Genomic DNA, 20,714 nt, shown 5'->3' on the forward strand with positions numbered 1-20,714 from the left:
CCCTCTTCCTCCTCTTACTGCCTCAGGAAAGAGGAAGTCAGTGACCTACCTCCAGCCGCTGATGCTGGCACTCCCTGAGCATACTCAGTTTATGCACGAACTGAGCATGCTCAGGGAGTACTAACATTGGTGGCTGGAGGCACGCCACTGACTTCCGTGTTCCTGAGGCAGTAAGAGAAGGAAGGGGGAGGCTCTGACACTGGACTTGCTACCCCACCATCCATTGAACATGTGTTGCAGCTTTGGAGGGGGCCTGAGCCCAAAGTGGGGGGCCTAGGTCTCCAAGGCTGCCCTGTAGCAATGCCACTGATTAAAGGCCCAATATCTCCTTCTTTCTCACCCCAGGTTCAACTCTCCCTCCCTCCTATTGTCCAGCATCTCTCCCTCCCTCCCTCCCTTCTACCCACAGGCCCATTATCTCTCTCTCTCTCTCTCTTTCTTCCTTCCCTCCACCCTCTCCAAAGGTCCATTATCTATCTTTCTTCCCACCCTCCTTTTGAGTCCATTTCTCCCTCTCTCTCTCTTCTTTTCCCTCCATGCTTCTCTCCCTCAGTTCAGTGGCATTTCTTCTCTTTTCCACTATTCCCCCCTCTTGCAGGGTCCAGCATCTCTTCCTCCTCTTCTGGCCCTGCCCATGGTTCTCTCTCAATTCCCTCCCTGCCCCCACATGGTCCAGCATCTCTCCCTCTTCTCCTTGCCCTGCCCACAGTTCTCTCTCAATTCCCTCATCCCCTTGTGCACAGTCTGACATCTCTCCCTCCCCTCCCCTCCTGGCAGTCTCATGATTTCCTCCCCCCCCCCCTCCTGTGTATCTGTTCAAAAGCAAGAAAGTCTTTGGTCCTACAGCGCCAGTGGCAGCCATACTCACAGCCTGCCTGTGGCATGCACTGGGCCTTTCCCTCTGACCCGTCCCACCCTTCTGAAAACAGGAAGGTGCATCAGAAGGGGCAGGATTGGTCAGAGGGAAAAGGACTGGTGCAGGCTGTGGGCAGTCTATGAGTATGGCTGGGGCTGGGGCTGGTGCTGGTGCTGCAGGACTGAAGACTTGCTTGAACAGGGACACCAGGGGTGGGTGGGGGTGGAGGGAATTAAGAGAGCCACAGGCAGGGCTTGGAGGAGAGGGAGGGAGAGAAACTGGACTATGCATGGGGTAGGGGAGGTTGGGAGTTGTGCAGCACTCAATTATTAATCATGATTAATAATTAATGCATTAATAACAATTAACTTGCAGCCCTAATTTTATATTTGAATAGAGCCTTTAAAAAACAAATATGGGTTTCAGATTTACTTTTGTTACTTTATATAATTTAGGAGCAATAGTAGCCCAGATGGTTGTATAAATAGAAGTGATCACAATAGCATCTTAGGCCCCTATTTCAGGGGCAGTGGAATGCCTTTTGTTTGAGGATACCCAAGCTCCACCCCAGACTCCACTCCAACTCCGCCCCCAAGATAATACCACTGATTTTAATGTTCATTATGTAGATTCCTCTGTGGTGAGATTTTGTAGTAGTAAAACATGGAACTTAGCATGGTATTTTGGTTTTCCATACTAAACCTACACCACTTGAGTAATTTACAAAGAAAATAATGAGGAAACAGCAGATTTTGGGAATTTATATGATGGAAGATCAAATGCCCTCAGTCTGGCTCCTCAGATAGTTTAATTTCAGTGTACAACTTTTCAATGGTTTTCAAGACTCTTTCTAGAAATTAATGTCACAATATTTTGAATTATTGTTGTGATGTTTATTACTGCATGTAAGTTTTAATGTTAAAACAGATGGCAATAAATATTATTTAAAATGACAATTACCACTAATTAAAATTAAAACCACAGCTGTGTTAAAATGCAACTCATTAAAGTGCATAAGATGTTCAAACTGCATATCACCAAATAAAATGCACAGTCAATTAAAGTGAATACTTACAACAATGTTCTCCAATTTTTCTATTTAATAACTGGTGACAAGGTAAGAAACTCTTACCTATAATATAACAGCTCTCTTAACAAGAAGAAATCCTGAACTTAAAGTGGACATCAGATAAGTATTTTTTTATTTTTCTTATTCCTGAATTTAAACTTGCTTACTGTTATTACTAGTTTATTTTCCAAGAATTGATTATTTGTGTTTTTTAATCTTTTGCAGGTTTTCCAACAACTGAAACCAGAAATTAATCACCAACATAAGTATTTCCCCACCCTTAACACAGGGGTCCATTTACAAAGGCATGCTAGCGTTTTTAGCGCGTGGTAAAAGCTAGAGATACTCATAGTAACATCTCGGCATCTCTAGTGTTTAGCACATGCAAATTTAATGCACACACTAAAAATGCTAGTGCGCCTTTGTAAAAGGACCCCATGGTCTTTTATAAGAGTTGTTTCTCCAGGAGATGCTTTTGATTTTGTACAGGACACTAATCTGCAGGGCCTTACTTGGATGGAGCGCTTTGGTCTTTCTTGATGGAAGGGTCCTTGGTGATCCAGTGATGCTCATGGCATCCCTACTGCACTATCTGGTTCACCTACTACCTAGCTATACCAAATTAAAATGAAAAAAACTCTATCTTCCTTATCTGACAGACTGACAATAAAATTTCTAGCTGAGGGTTTTAAGTGTTTACAACTCTGTGCTTTCTTGCTAATAAAGTAAAAAAATAATCACAGTTCCCTGCTAAGGTGAATCCTATGCTAAAACTGTTTTTCCTAATCTAAGGAGGAACGCCTAACACACGCTAGTACCATTCCAGCCCACTGACACAACCTCAGTCTCTCACAAAGGTGCAGAAGCAGAGCACACAGCTTTACAGCAACTAAACCCTCTCACAGCCAGGGTTTATTTTCCTTACAGCTTTCAGAACAGGCCTGTTAATGTTGCATTAACTGAGTGGAGTTTTTAAATACTGAAATGGTTCTCAGCTTTAAAAAATGCAGACACTAAGGGGCCCTTTTACTAAGCTGCAGTAAAAGGGGGCCTGTGCTAGTGTCAGTGTGTGTTTTTGATGCACGCTAAGGATCCCTTTTACTGCAGCAGGTAAAAGTCTATTTTTGAGGAAAAGAAATGGCCACGTGGTAAGTGAAACACTTACCGTGTGGCCATTTTGGGAGACAGCCATTACCGCTACCCATTGAGATAGCAGTAAGGGCTCCCGTGCTAACCCAGCAGTAACCGGGCAGCACATGGCATTGCCCGATTACCGCTGGCTGTGTTCCGGTAGTACAAAAATAGTTCATATTTTATAGCACTGGAAATGGCACACCCTAGTGATGGAAACTACCGTCGGGCTCCTATGGTAGTTCCATATTGGCGCATGGTAAGCCTGTGGTGGGCTTACCACTGCTTAGTAAAAGGGCCCCTTATTTTCTCACACTCAGAGATCATTTCTCACCCAGGCTTAGTTACAGTCAACCAGAGCCAGGAGGCTGGCAGCAGCTTTCTTAGCGGAAGCAGCACAAACGTTTAAAACATATAGCGCAGGTACTTCTTAGGCAGTCACTCAGGCACATAACCTGCCAACTATATTATTCTGAAACAGTTTTCACACTTTTTCTGTAATTTTCTTTTACACCACAGAGACACCTCTTACACACATCTGCACTCCTTCAAGTCTTCTGCTTCTACTACTACTACTATTTAGCATTTCTATAGCGCTACAAAGCATACGCAGCGCTGCACAAACATAGAAGAAAGACAGTCCCTGCTCAAAGAGCTTACAATCTAATAGACAAAAAATAAAGTAAGCAAATCAAATCAATTAATGTGCCCCACTTTTCTCAAGCTATTGCTGTGACAACTGAGACTCAGCTTGTATCATGTGACCCCTGCCAGCCAATCAGCACTCAATTCATGGCACTTATAGTTTTTCCTAAAGCATGGAACTCAAACTTTCACTGTGATAATCTCCATTTTGAAAACATGTTTCCTATGGACTTTAATTGGAAAATCACAATTTCAACAATTTTGCTACAGACATTCCAGTAAATTTAAATAGACTTCACATAAAATTTTATATCAAACGTTCACCAATTCAACCATGTTTCAATTTTAAAAATGTCCACAATTATAGTTGTAATGTAATTTTTGTCAAAAAATAAGCAAAATTCTCACAAAATCCATTACATATCCTTCCAGTAAAATTAAACACAGACCCAGAGACTGGCACATGCAACCACGCTGCCCAAATAAGCCACCGAATGCTGTATTTTCAGTCAACAGCCAAAACCAACAAAGTCATTTTTAATTTTTATGCCATCAGACCCTCATGACCCACCTGAGGGAGACCCCCAGAGACCCCCACAAGCAAAAAGAATGTTTTTAAAAAATTAACCCAGCCTCATGACACCTAAAAGCACCTATAGAAATTTAAAAAATTCAAATCTGAGGCTAAGGGACCTCTTACTTGGTCTCAGAAATGTTCTTTGAGCAGCCCTGCCCTCCAACATGGTCCAGAGCAATACCCTCTAATGCTGATGGCTGTCTGCAGCTTTTAGTGGCAACTCACTAGGCAAGCTCAAAAATCTAGGCTCCAGCTTCAAATGCAGTCTACTGAAGCTTCAGGTGCCTTCCGCACATGCGTGGAAAGTGGCACATGCGCTAGAGCTCCAGCAGCCTAGGCCCATATTGGGCCCTTTCCTGACTCCTGCTCCCCTGGCTTCATTCATGTGGCAATTTGACCCTGCCATCGCCAGAGCACCAAAGAGCCCCAGAGCCATTATGGACCCAAAACGGGTCTCAACAGTGGCAACCAATGAAAGAAATGGGCCAAAAATAGCCCAAAGGGGATCAGGACTGCCCCTGTAATTAATTTTTTAAAAACCCTTTACAATTATCTTTATCTTCCCCCAGCCCCTCCCCTCCCTGATGCCTTTTCCTTCTCCTTCTCCTGAATCCTGCCTTCTTTGTTCCTCTGGACCCCAACTGACCTATCAGTGGCAACAGAAGGGGGGAGGATCCCAGTAAGCAATTGCATTCTACAGTACAGTGGCAGCAGTGTCAAAGAGTCTGGAATGAAGTTGAAGGAGGGAGCTGGTACCATGGGGCAGCAGACATCTATATGGCAATCAGCAATCAGTCAGAAGTTATACGTGGTAACAAAGTAGATGACGGCAGAAAAAGACCTGCACGGTCCATCCAGTCTGCCCAACAAGATAAACTCATATGTGCTACTTTTTGTGTATAAATACTGGCTGCCTGCTCACTGTTGAGGCCAGGGGAAGAAGATAGAGCAATGACTGCAACTTGTAGCTATGCTACAAGTTTTTGGGGTACCATGGCACCTGTGGCTCCTTCCTCCCTGTCTGAACACTTATGCTCATTAATTGATGCTAGTGTGTAATAATAGTGTTATTGTGTGTTATCTGCTGCAAAACTTATTTTATGAAAATGGACTTTGCTACAGATAACACACAATAATGTAATTATTACATGCTAAGCTTTAGTAACAGCCTTAAAAACCAATGCACTGAAATTTTAAAAATGACAACGCTTTTATAACATTGCGAATGCCTTATCATCCACATCACTTGAGCTAGATTTAAAAAGTACACTATTACATTAACATATTATATATGTCATTTATCCAATAGAAAATACTAATAATGCATATTAACAGTGTCAGCATGCTTATGAGGCAGCACATGTTAGTAAAGATATAGTGGAATTAGAAAAGGGACAGAGAAGGCGACGAAAATGATAAAGGGGATGGGATGACTTCCCTATGAGAAAAGGCTGAACTGGCTAGGGCTCTTCAGCTTGGAGAAAAGACAGCTGAGGGGAGATATGATAGAGGCCAATAAAATAACGAGTGGAGTGGAACGGGTAGACATGAATTGTTTGTTTACTCTTTCCAAAAATACTAGGACAAGGGGCATGCGATGAAGCTACAAAGTAGTAAATTTAAAATGAATCAGAGAAAAAGTTTCTTCACTCAATGTGTAATTAAACTCTGGAATTCACTGCCAGAGAATGTGGTAAAGGTGGTTAGCTTAGCAGGGTTTAAAATTTTTTTTGATGGCTTCCTAAAGGAAAAGTCCATAGACCATTATTAAAATGACTTGGGGAAAATCCACTGTTTATTTCTGGGATAAGCAGCATAAAATGTATTGAACTTTTTGGGGATCTTGCCAGGTATTTGTGACCTGGATTGGCCACTGTTAGAAACAGGATGCTGGGCTTGATGAACCTTTGGTCTGTCCCAGTGTGGCAATACTTATGTACTTAAATCAAGCCCTTAATAAAACGATAAAAATCTATAGAGAGTGAATTTATGTTCAAGTGGTTAAATAAATGAACCTAAAATCTGTCAAAAAAGTTCTCTTACCATTCTAGTATGTGTGAGCAAACTGTAATAGTAATTATAATAATACAGTAGACATGATTGAGTGGGCAAAATATCACGTTGGTGTTCATGCAAAAAATATGGATTCACAGTAAATAAGAACAATCCGAAGCATGAAATTATGGATAAAGTTATTGGCCCCAATATTCAGACCATGGGAGGGAGCCCGGCTAACTCCTGCAGTCAGCGGTCAGCCCGGATATTCATTGCTGAGCCATTTCCAGTAATTGGCATTGAATATCTGGCATTGACCGATTATGTTTAAACCAGCCAAAGATATTCCTGCTATTTCAGCAGCCTAATTTAGCTGCCAAACGTAAGGGGTCTTTGACTAAGGCACGCTAGTGGTTTTAGCGCATGCTAAAAACAGGCATACGCTAAATGCTAGCGACACCCATAGGAATACATTGGCATCTCTAGCTTTTAGTGTGCGCCTATTTTATGCACAAACTAAAAACGCAGGCGCGCCTTAGTAAAAGACCTCCATAGCGAGCAATGAGCTGAATATTAGTGGATAGCCAAATACACTGCATGATATAACCGGTAATCTGCTAAGCACTAACCGTCAATATTCCGTGGGAGATAACCAGCTAACTCCTGCTGAATATTGCCAGATAGCCAGTTAAGTGCCATTTAACCAGCCAGGAGCTGTTCCTGGCCGGTTAAATGGGTTTAAACATTGTGGGGGGGGGGGGGGGGGGACTTAAAAATAACCAAGCAAAAGTTTTATGGGGTTTCAAAATCCAGACTGACTGATACTTAGAACAATAAACTCCACACTTTACTGTCATTGAAAAGAGCCATGTTTGGTTCACTGATATAGCCATTCTGAGAGACAGCAATGTATAAGATGAATTATCTCTTGTTCGTCCTGTTTGTCTGTCCTAATTAGATTGTAAGCTCTGTCGAGCAGGGACTGTCACTTCATATTCAAGTGTACAGTGCTGCGTACGTCTAGTAGCGCTTTAGAAATGATAAGTAGTAGTAGTAGAATTAAGGGGTCCTTTTACTAAGGTGTGCTGAAAAATGGCCTGTGGTAGTGTAAGCGCATGTTTTCGACGCATGCAAGTCCATTTTCAGCGCACCTGTAAAAAATGCCTTTTTCAAAAATATTTTGACCGAAAATGGACGTGCGGCAAAATGAAAATTGGCACACATCCATTTTGGGTCTGAGACCTTATGGCCAGCCATTGACTTAGCGGTAAGGTCACACGCGTTAACCAGGCGGTAAGGGTCAACACGCGTCAAATGCCTTTTACCGCCTAGTAGAGCCACGCACCTTTTCTCATACACATAGTGGATGCACGCCAAAAATAAAATGACCACCTAGCACATCTGGTAGCTGGGCGGTCACTCAGAATTGTCGCATGTTGGGAATGCGTAGGCCCTTCCACGGCTTAGTAAAAGGACCCCTAGAATAGGTCACACCATAGTGAGATTTGTAAATAGAAACTGCAAACATTTGGAAAAGGTAATCAACAGTGGTACTGACTGTCATTAGGACACTGGGTACAATATCGTAGGGACTCAGAAGAAACTGGAGTCTCTAAATTTGGAACAAATTGCAACAATCCAGCTCCAGACAGCAGCAACGTTGGGCGCCTCATACATTATCAGCTGCTACCTTCATGATTCCCAAGCATTTGGGTGGGGCTCGAATCATGATGAAAGGAACCAGTGAACACTAGCTGTGACACTCTGTGAATCGTGGATAATAATAATCATAAGGAACACGTCTTCAAATGCTAAAAAGTAAAACACAATAATGATGCGTGAGTCTGATTACGATTATCACATGTTAGACAAATTTCTTTTCGGTATTTCAGACTTGCAATAAGCCTCTGCTTGAGCCACTATTTTATGTGTCTCCAGAATAAACTTTTCTTTTTATTTCACTTCTGAGTAGTAAGTATTTATTTTTTGCTCACACCTTTTTCAGTAGTAGCTGTCTTATTAGTGTAAGAAATCCAGGGACGTGAGCGTTTCAGCTATAGTCAGTTGGGGTAAGTGTGTGGGCTGATTGTCTAACGTGTGATAATCATAATCAGACTCACACAATGAAAAGTAGAAATGTAATATGTTTAAAAAAGCCCCAAAACAAACTTCTAATAATTATCTGTCCTTTCCCCCCATATATACTAATGAGATGAAAATATGAAATTAGATTTTAAAAATTATGGATGTAACATTTTATCCATGTTCACAGATATATCAGTCTCCACCCTTCTACCAGCCCCCACTGGGTGTTTGGATAGGCTTTGCCATACATTCCCCTTGGAGAGGGGGAGGGGAACAAGGGTGGGAAGGCACATAAGGTTAGGTTGCAGCACAGTCCTCACAATGCACCTGCTCGAAATCATTAGCAAGCCCATTTTGAATACAGACAGTTCATTTGCAATTTAGAACTGCTTTTCAAATTTATTCTATCAGAAAGTTAAGAGAACAGTGAAATATAACTAGAAAACCTTTGCCCCTTTGATTTCTGACACTCCTCACCTTCATCTCTTGTTCAGTTTCTCTAGCAAGCCTGCCCCTAAGGACTGACCTCTTTCCCTTCCTCGCCTGCTAGTGTAGTGTGGATGAACCCAGGCAGCTCAGAACAAGGAGCTGCTTCTCTGGATTTTTTTTTCTTCTAATTCCCTGAAGGTCCAGGAGGTGATGGTAATCCAAGTTTAGATCAACAGATAATGATTCCACAGAACCAGAATGGAACAGTGTCTGTCTGCGTTCTCTCCCCATATGGTTGCATATATTAAAAAAAAAAAAAAAGGTGAAAAAGATGGGGAAATTATATTTTGCATGTATTCAAAACACATACACGCCAACACACACAGATCCAGAACTATACAGATTTCAAGAAATGTCATAGATTAGATATGTATCCATATGCACAGAGTCCAGGGTATTTTTTGTTTATTCTTGTATTTTTATTTTTTGTTTTCTATCTTTCCACCTTAGGATGTTACTTAAGGAGCAGGGCTGAGACCTGAGGAAATGTATTCTTGGGAGATAAATAAAATCTTCACTCCCTGCCTGACCTCTGGGGCTAAAGCAGCATTTCCTATCCCCTGTACAGGGAGAAAGACCCCTCTTCTGCCGTAGTTGGTTTCTAGTATAGATGTGCTTTTTAGAAATTAAAATCTTTACTTCCACCAAAAAAATCAGTGTGCATTTGCAGACTCCCATAAATGAGTCAAGAATTCAACGTGTTTAAGCAGTGTATCTATTTTTTTCTCAGAATAAACCCAACGGTCAATATTTTAATCTGAGTTAAAGGAAACAGATGCACGATGAATTTCTATTATTGCTACCGCACACTTACACAACCATTTGTATTTCTTTCATGACGATCTTTATACTTACATGAATCCCTCCGGTTCTTGTAGTAAATTTGCAAATTTGTAAAAAAAAAAAAAAAACCACCCCAAAACAAAGCAAAAGAAAAAAAACTGCCAAGATTTGGAAGACAAAGTCCTTTTTTCAGTACATCACTGCTGAATGAATCTGCTGAGAAAGAGAGAGAAGGGCGTAATAATGACAGTCTGCCTGTGCCTGCAGCATGAGCAGAGGAGGTTTAAAAAAAAAAAAAAAAAAAAAGCAGAAGTGTGTGTGTGTCTGTGTGTGAGTGAGAGAGACGGAGAGAGAAAGAGAGTGATGGTTTTCCTGATCTATGGAGCACATTCCGCATATACATTCAACTCTAGCCTCTCCCTCTCGTTCTCTTGTCTTGCCCCTCCTACCCCCATGCCTTCCTCCCACTTTGTTTCTCCCTCTAGAGCACTGATTTGTTAGCACGAAGCAGAATAATATTGTAGTTAAGCCCACGGGGTTCAGCATGGTTTCCTCTCCCCACCCCCCCACCCCCAACAAATACAACATTCAATCATGACCGTAAGAAATTTTCCTAAGCAACAAAAGCTGGGGGGTGGCAGGAAAGCCTGAAAAACGTTACAAACAACAAATTGATATCAGTTCAGATCACCGTGCCGTTCATTGTTGCTTCGTTAATGATCAAGAATTATACATGAGATTGTTCCTTAGATCCCAGCAAAATGTGCCTATAGCTGTCAGGGGTGTGCAGAAAGGCAAACGTTGTTAGCATTTCCCCTAATTTTGGCTGCTTTTTGTAACAGTTTTATTTTACACATTCATTTTCATAAAGTTTTTTGTTAACGTTAAGCTCTTTTTAACGCGTGCTAATCAACATATGTTACTTCCTAGATTAATGCCCATTAGATTGATTTTGTGAGCAGTACATTTTTAAGGAGGTCTAACCAACCACATGTTCGCTAATGAATGCACATCACCAATGGCTTCAGGTCTTCTAACAATGTACAGAATTTCACAGTAATATGCACCAGTTAATGCACATCACCACTAGCGTCATGTCTTTTTAAAAATAATGTACCAAATTTCACATTAGTATATGCTGCTTTTAGAGAATACTTCAACCAGTTACAGGGAATCACTTTATTTTATGCACTTGCTGGGGTACTGCTTCAGTTTTAAGGTGTGAATTTGTGCGTGTGCAGGTGGTTCCTTTGGATGCCTTTCGAAATTTTAAGCGCGTGCAAATCGCTTCTACACGTGTATACCTATAAATCAACACACATGCTGTTGATCTGTGCCTTAAAAAAATGTTCTGGCAGGTATACAATGCATGCCTAAAAAACATGTCAAACAACAAAAGAAACAAAATCGGGAAAAAGTCTATTTAAATAAACACAAGCCAATTTTTTGGGCAATATATTATCTACAGATAGCTCAGTTACATATGTGTTCTCAAATCAGTAAGGTAATTAAGAGGGCATTTTATAAGACATGTGTTTTGCATTGGTTGCATCCTCTTCTAGCCCTAGCTGATTTTAGTATTTTCCTGTTACTATTATTGTAGCATGATCTAAATTGGTTTGCTAAAGTCCACATTAGGAGGATGCTTAGTAGGAGCCTGCTCTATAAAAGCACATAGGCACCTGCTTTCTTTTATAGTATACTAGCATAATTGGATATATATATATATGCACTGTGCAATGCTCACACTTAAGTGCTGGAGATGCACACGCAATGTATAGCATTCTATAAGTTTGTGTGTGAGTCCTCACAATGCTCCGCCCAGATTCTGCCCAGACTCCACCCATGTGCACACCCACCTATTAAATACATGCTGAATAAGATGTGTGCATTTCAGTGGCATACCTACCCTATATGGCATCCGGGATGCAGCACCCCCTGGGCAGTGCACATCCCCCTCCTCCAAGCAAGGGGGTGCGCAAAGCAGGTGTGTGCTGTCGGTTCAGCTGGTCCCCTGCCCCCTCAGACATTAACTTCCTGCTCCGGGGCAGGGGACTGACAGAGCTGACAGCACGCACCTGCACTGTGCACCCCCTCGCTGCTGGCACCCACCACCCCGCCCTCGGTACACTAGTAGTGTATTTACTGAATAGCACTTGGGTAGATTTTTGGCATTTACACACATGTGCACAAGTATTTATTTATTTATTTTGTATAATTTATACCCCACATTTTCCCACCACTGGCAGGCTCAATGTGGCTTACAACATTTAGGAAACATACAGTAAAGTACAATAAAGTGAAAGGGCTATGTATATGCCTGTATTTACATGTGTACTTTGCATGTAAATGGTGGTGCCTACTTAATAGAATTATCCCCTATGGGAGCAGTTCTGTAACATAAGTACTAACATTATTACACAGATAAATGTGAAAATTATGCTATTCTGTAACTATGTGCATTTATATAGCATACATTTGACAGGTGGGTGCACATGTGAGTGGGGCTCTCACACACGTAACTTACAGAATACTATAAATTATGTGTGTTTCTTTAATACTTAGGCACTAAACTTTATTTCAGCTCTATGGCTGGCTAAGGGCTTGGACCTAACTGTTAGGCAGATAGGACTAGATTCATTAAATGGCACCCAAATTTGGGTGCTGAAAAATCAGCATGGAGCACTATTCTATAAACGGCGTTCTGAGTTGCGCATCATTTATCGAATAACAGAGCTGATTTCCATGTCAAACTTTGGGCATAAGGATTTACACCAGTTGAAACCTGGTGTAAATCCTGGCACGTAAGTTAGGTGCTTCATCCCCAGTATTCAGTAATACTGCACACATCTTTAGTGAATGCCACTGACCTGCCCATGCGCAAATGCAAATTGTTGCCAATTAACCCCAATATTTGTTAGCACCCAATTATTGGTGCTAATTGACTTATTAGCCAATTTAGTTGTGCATGCATCTTTTTTTTTTAATTTTTTAAATTTTTACATTTTAAATCATATTTCAAGGTTATACACTTGAACCGGTAAAGTGTTATATAATTCACAATTCTCAAATAATATAATATACATAATTGCTAACACTCAAGTCCACATAAATTGGATTCCAAGAAACAAAATTCAGGAGGAATTCAGGAGGAATACATGCATATCAGGATAGCTTGCAATTTTGCAAACTATTTACATGCCTTTGAATTTAACAGATGCTTTTTACCATGGTTGTACGACCTGCTCTGATTCTAAAAAACAGAACTCTTTTGACAGGCACCACATTTGGGTTTCTCAACTACAAAACACAGTGCAAGGCAGATTACCTAAAAGAGAAAGGGTTTAAAGTTGTCAGTATTTAGAAACATGAGTGGGACAGTTTGGTTAAAACGAATAGGGAATGTGCGGCCTTTCTGAGAAGAGCTGCGTTACCTGAACCTTTAGTTCCACGAGATGCCCTTTTTGGAGGCAGAATGAATGCCATGTGTCTGTCCTATCAGGTTAAACAGGGTGAGAAAATACACTATTATGATTTTACCAGCCTGTACCCTTTTGTCAATAAAACTAAAGACTATCTGACCGAACACCCCAAAATCATCTATGACAATTTCAGACCCCTCACTGATTATTTTGGGCTTATGAAAGTCAAGGTGTAACCCCCCTAACCCCCCCCCCCCCCCTTGTGGACTCTTTTTCCCCATACTGCCCTTAAAGATACATGGTAAACTCCTGTTCCCGTTGTGTTGCACCTGAGCCGTAACAAGTCAGTGGGAGAAGTGTGCCCACAACCACAATGATGGTGAGAGAGCCCTGGTGGGGATGTGCTGTGCTGTAGAATTGGAAATGGATATCTGTAAAGGGTACAGGGTGAGGGAACTCTACAAGGTCTGGCATTTTGAACAGACATCTACACAACTCTTTGCAGAATAAATAAACATGCATTTACGACAAAAGCAGGAAGCATCAGGGTTTCCTCAGTGGTGTACCGATGCTGAACAACAAAACCAGTACATACATGATTTCTATTAGAAAGAGGTGTGCCTCTACACAGCAATCAGATAACCATGATCCCTGCAAAATGACAAATTGCAAAACTGTTCTTAAACTCTTTGTGGGGGAAGTTTGGTCAAAGAAGAAATCTACCTGTCACTAGCATTGTAAGAGACCCTGATGAGCTGCAAATGTACCTGTTTTCCCCTGAATACACCATGTCATCTTGTGATCTTATAGACGATGATGTGGCATGCGTCATCTGGAAGCACACGAAGGAACTTTGTGTACCATCCGGTAACACTAACATCTTCATTACCTCTTTTACAATGGTGCATGCCTGGCTGTACAGGATTCTTGAAGCTTTACAAGAATGCTGCCTTTATCACCATACAGACTCTGTAAGTAAGAAGGGTGAGTGGGATCCTCCTTTGGGTGACTAGAAGAATTAACGAGCGAAATCTCTAAGGCTGAACATACCACAGAGTTTGTATCGGCCAGTCCTAAAACATATGGGTATAAACTATCCAGTGGTGAGACCAGTCTGAAGGTTAACGATATCACACTCAACAGCGAAAACAGCGAGAAAATAAATTTTTGCAGTCTAAAGGAGCTAGTTCTGGATTACAATCTGAGGGTGCCACAGAATGAACAAGCTAAGATATCCATTTAACAAGAAGCGATAGAAACAAGGCCCGATGGCATGTTGAATCTCATATACTTAAAAAAGTCAAAGGATCGTGTATGATAAATGGGTTTTGATTCGAAATTTTAAGACCCGTTTATCATACATGATCCTTTGACTTTTTTAAGTATTCGAGATTCAAGTGTCTATCAAACACTTTGCCTTATGGCTATTGATTATATTTTTTTTTGTGTAGTCATGCCTATCTTTGCTACATGTTATTACGTTTTTATACATGTGACAGTATGATAAATGAATTTACTAACAGAAAAAAGGTGGGGCATCTGGGAGCAGGGGCGTAACTACGGGTGGGCCTGGGTGGGCCCAGGCCCGCCCACCCAAGCGCACGCACAATGCAGCAGCAGCAGCCTCCTAGCGTACGGCAGACAGACTGAGACGGCACCCACCCGCTCGCGCTCTGGCTCAGCTGATTTCTGAATCCTTCCAGCCCGATTTCGGCTCAGGCCCGCCCCACTACGCCACTCTGACAGACTGCAGCAGTGGAGGCTGGAGCTGAGCAGCCTAGCGTAAGCGCTACCGCACATCGCGGGCACCCACTCAGCTAAGGGCAGGGAGGGCCGGCTCAGCTGATGACCTCTGGCGCGTCGTGGATGTGCGCGGCGGCGGGCGTGCTCATCCGTGGGTGAGTATTTTTGGTCTTTTTCCAGCACTGAGTTAAAAACAAATTGCCGGCACAACGCATGGCTGCAGAGCGAGTCAAACACCGCTCCTGCTGTAGAGCAGCGTTGAGACAGTGTCAGGGGAGCTGTGTGGAAAGCTAGTGTCCCGTCGATGATTTCTCGCGCAGCTGAGGCACGGGAAGACTCCGTCGGATGCTGAAGGTCTGGTGGCCATTTTGCAATGCGTGTCGGTCGGACACCGCGATTGCAGGCCCGTTCCCTTCTAATTTTTCTCCTGCATAGCTCCCTTCTTTGACGGACCCATTTGGGGCAGCTGAAGGGGTGGGGCTGTTGAGCCGTTCTCTCTCGATTTTATTTTATTGCTCCACAAGGCCTATCTTTCAAATCAGTCAGGCCAGGTGGTTCGGTGCTGCAGTTTTGGGAGTCCAAGGAGTGTTCTCTCCACTTGCCCTAGCACAGCCATCAGGGGATCTGGTCCAGAAGCACAGAAAGCGGACCCAGAGTCTCTGGTGCCATTGTCCCCTCGGCCTTCGGAGGGAGGGGTCTTTCAGGCTTCTCTATCCTCACAGGCACAACTAGAATTGGAAGAGGGAGAACTTATTTGTCCTGTTTGTCTGCCCAAATTAGATTGTAAGCTCTGTTGAGCAGGGACTGTCTCTTCATGTTCAAGTGTACAGCGCTGCGTACATCTAGTAGCGCTATAGAAATGTTAAGTAGTAGTAAGTAGTAACTTGCTTAATTTTTAAATCCAGGTCAGAATGGAAGTCTGCCGCTCTAGCGCCACTGCTGGGCTATGTGGATGGATGGGGAGGTAGGGGAGGGCTGATATCGGGCCACTGGGATGGATGGGAGGGGGTAGGGAAAGGAAGGACTACAGGACAAATTTTAATTTTTGGTCCTTTATTTTGTAATTGATAAGGTTGGTCTATGTTCTACCTGTGACCGAGCAGGTGAGAGATTCTGCTGGCATGTGGTTTGTGTGAGGATCTATGAGTCTGACTTGTCTGACTATTCCAATGGGATGTGTATTGCTGCTGTGCATATTCACTGCTGCTTTTTTAAAGGCACTGTTAACTGGTATTCCTGTTCAGAATTGGTGTTAAGGTTTGCAGCATAGGCTCTAAGAAGCATCTTTGCAGGATATAGTGTTACTTCACTAAGTATGTGGCAGTGATGGGATTTTGTGTTGCTGTTATTGAAGTGCTATCAGAATTTGAATACATTTTTCCTATGGAAAGCTATTAAGAGGAAACATTCTAGCTATGCTCTGTATGTATCCCAAGAAAGGTTACTTATAACCTATATACATAGTGCCGACCCATGTTAGCTCTGGACCCACCCAAAATGTCAGGTCTGGCTACGCCACTGTCTGGGAGGGGGATGCAGAGAGTGAGAGGTTTGCTTATCTGTAACAAGAAAAGCTTGTATCCTTTTGAAAGAAAACAAATGCTGGTTTTCTTTCTGTGGTGGATGGCTAGAGAGAAGGAGGGGGCCTGTGGGTGGACAGCTAGAGAGAAGGGGGGGGGCTGTAGGTGGATGGCTAGAGAAGGAGGAGGGAACTGCAGGTGGATGACTAGAGAGGAGGGTAGCCTGTGGGTGAATGGCTAGAGAGAAGGAGGGGGCCTGCATATGGATGGCTAGAGAGGAGGAGGGGGGGCCTGTGAGTGGATGGCTAGAGAGAAGAAGGGGGCTGTCCTTTTTAAAACAGAGCTGAGATTACACTGTAAATTTTGTTGCTAGTTAGGGGGAAGGGAAGGGGTGGCAGCGACAGCCCCTATTGATCTCACACAGACAGCAAGTGAAAAAAGCAAACATTTTTTTCCTTTTGAACTGATGAGAAAGGGGAGCAAAACAATACCTATAGAAAAGCATTTATTCTGCCATTCAACTTTTTTCATTTAAAATAAAAGCGTTGAAAAAGAAAAAAAAGTTGGTTTGTCTCAAACTTTTTAAGTTTATCTGTCTTAAGCCACAGCTGTAACATAGTAACATAGTAGATGACGGCAGAAAAAACACCTGCACGGTCCATCCAGTCTGCCCAACAAGATAACTCATATTTGCTTACTTTTTGTGTATACCCTACTTTGATTTGTACCTGTGCTTTTCAGGGCACAGACCATATAAGTCTGCCCAGCACTATCCCCACCTCCCAACCACCGGCTCTGGCACAGACCGTATAAGTCTGCCCAGCACTACCCCCGCCTCCCAACCACCAGTCCCGCTTCCCACCACCGGCTCTGGCACAGACCGTATAAGTCTGCCCAGCACTATCCCCGCCTCCCAACCACCAGCCCCGCCTCCTGATCTTGACTAAGCTCCTGAGGATCCATTCCTTCGGCACAGGATTCCTTTATGCTTATCCCACGCATGTTTGAATTCCGTTACCGTTTTCATTTCCACCACCTCCCGTGGGAGGGCATTCCAAGCATCCACTACTCTCTCCATGAAAAAATACTTCCTGACATTTTTCTTGAGTCTGCCCCCCTTCAATCTCATTTCATGTCCTCTCGTTCTACCATCTTCCCATCTCCGGAAAAGGTTCGTTTGCGGATTAATACCTTTCAAATATTTGAACGTCCTGTTTCTCCTTTCCTCCAGAGTATACATGTTTAGTTCAGCAAGTCTCTCCTCATACGTCTTGTAACGCAAATCCCATACCATTCTCGTAGCTTTTCTTTGCACCGCTTCGATTCTTTTTACATCCTTAACAAGGATGTAACTGAACACAATACTCCAGGTGGGGCCTCACCAACGACTTATACAGGGGCATCAACACTTCCTTTCTTCTGCTGATCACACCTCTCTCTATACAGCCTAGCAACCTTCTCGCTACGGCCACCGCCTTGTCACTCTGTTTCGTCGCCTTCAAATCCTCAGATACTATCACCCCAAGATCCCTCTCTCCACCCGTACCTATCAGACTCTCTCCGCCTAACACATACGCCTCGCGTGGATTTCTATTCCCTAAGTGCATCACTTTGCATTTCTTCGCATTGAATTTTAATTGCCAAACCTTAGACCATTTTTCTAGCTTCCTCAGATCCTTTTTCATGTTTTCCACTCCCTCCCGGGTGTCCACTCTGTTACAGATCTTAGTATCATCCGCAAATAGGCAAACTTTACCTTCTAACCCTTCGGCAATGTCACTCACAAATATATTGAACAGAATCGGCCCCAGCACCGATCCCTGAGGCACTCCACTACTCACCTTTCCCTCCTCCGAGCGAATTCCATTCACCACCACCCTCTGGCGTCTGTCCGTCAACCAGTTCCTAATCCAGTTCACCACTTCAGGTCCTATCTTCAGCCCCTCCAGTTTATTTAAAAGCCTCCTGTGGAGAACCGTGTCAAAAGCTTTGCTGAAATCTAAGTAGATTACGTCCATAGCTCGTCCCTGATTCAATTCTCCTGTCACCCAATCAAAGAACTCAATGAGATTCGTTTGGCACGATTTCCCTTTCGTAAAACCATGTTGTCTCGGATCTTGCAACTTATTGGCTTCCAGGAAATTCACTATCCTTTCCTTCAGCATCGCTTCCATTACTTTTCCAATAACCGAAGTGAGGCTTACCGACCTGTAGTTTCCAGCTTCTTCCCTATCACCACTTTTGTGAAGAGGGACCACCTCTGCCATTCTCCAATCCCTCGGAACCTTTCCCGTCTGCAAGGATATATTAAACAAATCTTTAAGAGGACCCGCCAAAACCTCTCTGAGCTCCCTCAATATCCTGGGGTGGATCCCATCCGGTCCCATGGCTTTGTTCACCTTTAGCTTTTCAAGTTGTTGATACACACTTTCTTCCGTGAACGGTGTTCTATCCACTTCATTCTCATTTGTACTATTTCCAGTCCATCACGGTCCTTCTCCAGGATTTTCTTCTGTGAAAACAGAACAAAAGTATCTATTTAGCAAATTTGCTTTTTCTTCATCATTTTCCACATAGCGGTTCGCAGTATCTTTTAGTCTCACAGTTCCCTTTTTAGTCATTCTCCTTTCACTAATATACCTGAAGAAATTTTTGTCACCCCTCCTTACATTTCTAGCCATTTGTTTTTCCGCTTGCGCTTTTGCCAGTCGTATCTCTCTCTTGGCTTCTTTCAGTTTCATCCGGTATTCCTCCATGTGTTCCTTTTCTTGAGTTTTTCTGTATTTCTGGAACGCCAACTCTTTAGCCTTTATTTTCTCAACTACTTGCTTGGAGAACCATATCAGTTTCCTTTTTCTCTTGCTTTTATTTACTTTCCTTACATAAAGGTTTGTGGCCCTATTTATAGCTTCTTTCAGCCTGGACCACTGTCCTTCCACTTCTTGTACTTCCTCCCAGCCCATCATCTCCTTCCTCAGGTATTCCCCCATTTTACTAAAGTCAGCACGCTTGAAATCCAGGACTTTGAGTTTTGAGTGGCCGCTCTCCACTTTAGCTGTTATATCAAACCAAACCGTTTGATGGTCACTGTTGCCCAGGTGATTCTCCCTGTAAGTTTTGTTGCTAGCTAGGAGGGAGGGGGGAGCACAAATACAGCAGTGTTCTGCCTTTCGAAGTGGCTGCAAAAAAACAAAAACAGCTCAGCTCTTACAACAGCAAACCCCCTGGCATTTTGTTTTATGTCTCACTTCAGCCGTTTAGGGCATGATTTCTCTTGAAAACAGGAAAGGGGCCAGCTCTTGCATCCTTTTGAAAGAAAACAAATGCCTATTTTCTTTCCTTTGAGAAAAAAGTGAAGAAACAGCTTTAAAAAGTTTGAAAGAAAAAAATTATAAGAAAAAGAAAACAAAAATGTGAGAAAACAGGTTAAATTTCACCAAGGCTGTAGAGGGCAGTGTGGGGGGTTTTTGATATCACTTTCTGTCACATGACCCCATCCAAGATGGTGGCTAGTAGTGGAAACAGGAAGTGATGTGATGCATACAGTGGTGTCCGCTATCTTGAAAAAGGGGTGTGGCTATGATATCACTTCCTGTGGTACCACCAAAGGGGTGTGGTTTGGGGCAGGACAATACAAAAGGGGTGAAGTTTGGGTGGGCTATGCAAATAAGGTGGGGCAATGGGTGTGACTATGCAATAGGGGTGGGGATTGGGTGGGGTCAAGACATCATATCCGGAGACACCATCCAAGGGGCAGGGAAGTGGGTATGGCTTGGACAGTGATGTCTAAAAAAGGGGTGGGACATGGCTTGGGTATGTTCTGGTTCCTGATTGGCTGAAAACCTGAAAGTGGGCATGGTCACCTGTTGAAAATATGCAAATTTGCTTTGATGAAAACTATGGCGGTACACTACTTAGAATAATTTGTAGCCACACTTCAGCAAGCTCGGTTGTGGCTGAAAAGTAAGCTGAGGGGAGGGGGATTCTACAACAGTGTGTCTATATTTAAATGTCAAGAAGGCACTTATTTGGAACCTATTCTTTAATGGAAAATATGTGCCTACTTTTCTTTACAGAATGCTAGCATAGCAGTGCAAAAACGCATGTATATTTTACACTTGAGCACTTAAATCAGCTGATGGAAATGCTCATGCCTAGTTTGCCAAAAAAACATGCATAAATTATACTATTCTATAATTTAGACATGTAACTGTGCCCTTCATGCATGCCTTACCAGACTGAGCCCTTGTGTATGCCCACCTTCAAACTGCACGCCATCACACTTTTTATAGAATAGCGTGTTGCCAGAATATTGGCATTTACACATATGTGTGAACATGTATGTATATGTACTGGTATTCTGGTCATTCAACTGCATTCTTGACACCTAAATATAGTC

General features: G+C 42.8%; 1 protein-coding gene across 1 annotated transcript in view; it reads right to left on the reverse strand.

Moving 5' to 3' along the window:
• The window catches only part of SNCA (synuclein alpha), a 267,045-nt gene extending 257,190 nt beyond the window's left edge, over positions 1-9,855 (reverse strand). The window contains exon 1 of the mRNA XM_030190690.1: positions 9,703-9,855. The gene's annotated coding sequence lies outside the window, so the exon portion shown is untranslated. The remainder of the gene's footprint in view (positions 1-9,702) is intronic.
• Between the last annotated feature and the right edge of the window lie 10,859 nt (positions 9,856-20,714).

The sequence above is a fragment of the Microcaecilia unicolor genome, chromosome 2 (genome assembly GCF_901765095.1).
Source record: "Microcaecilia unicolor chromosome 2, aMicUni1.1, whole genome shotgun sequence".
Classification (NCBI taxonomy): Eukaryota; Metazoa; Chordata; class Amphibia; order Gymnophiona; family Siphonopidae; genus Microcaecilia; species Microcaecilia unicolor.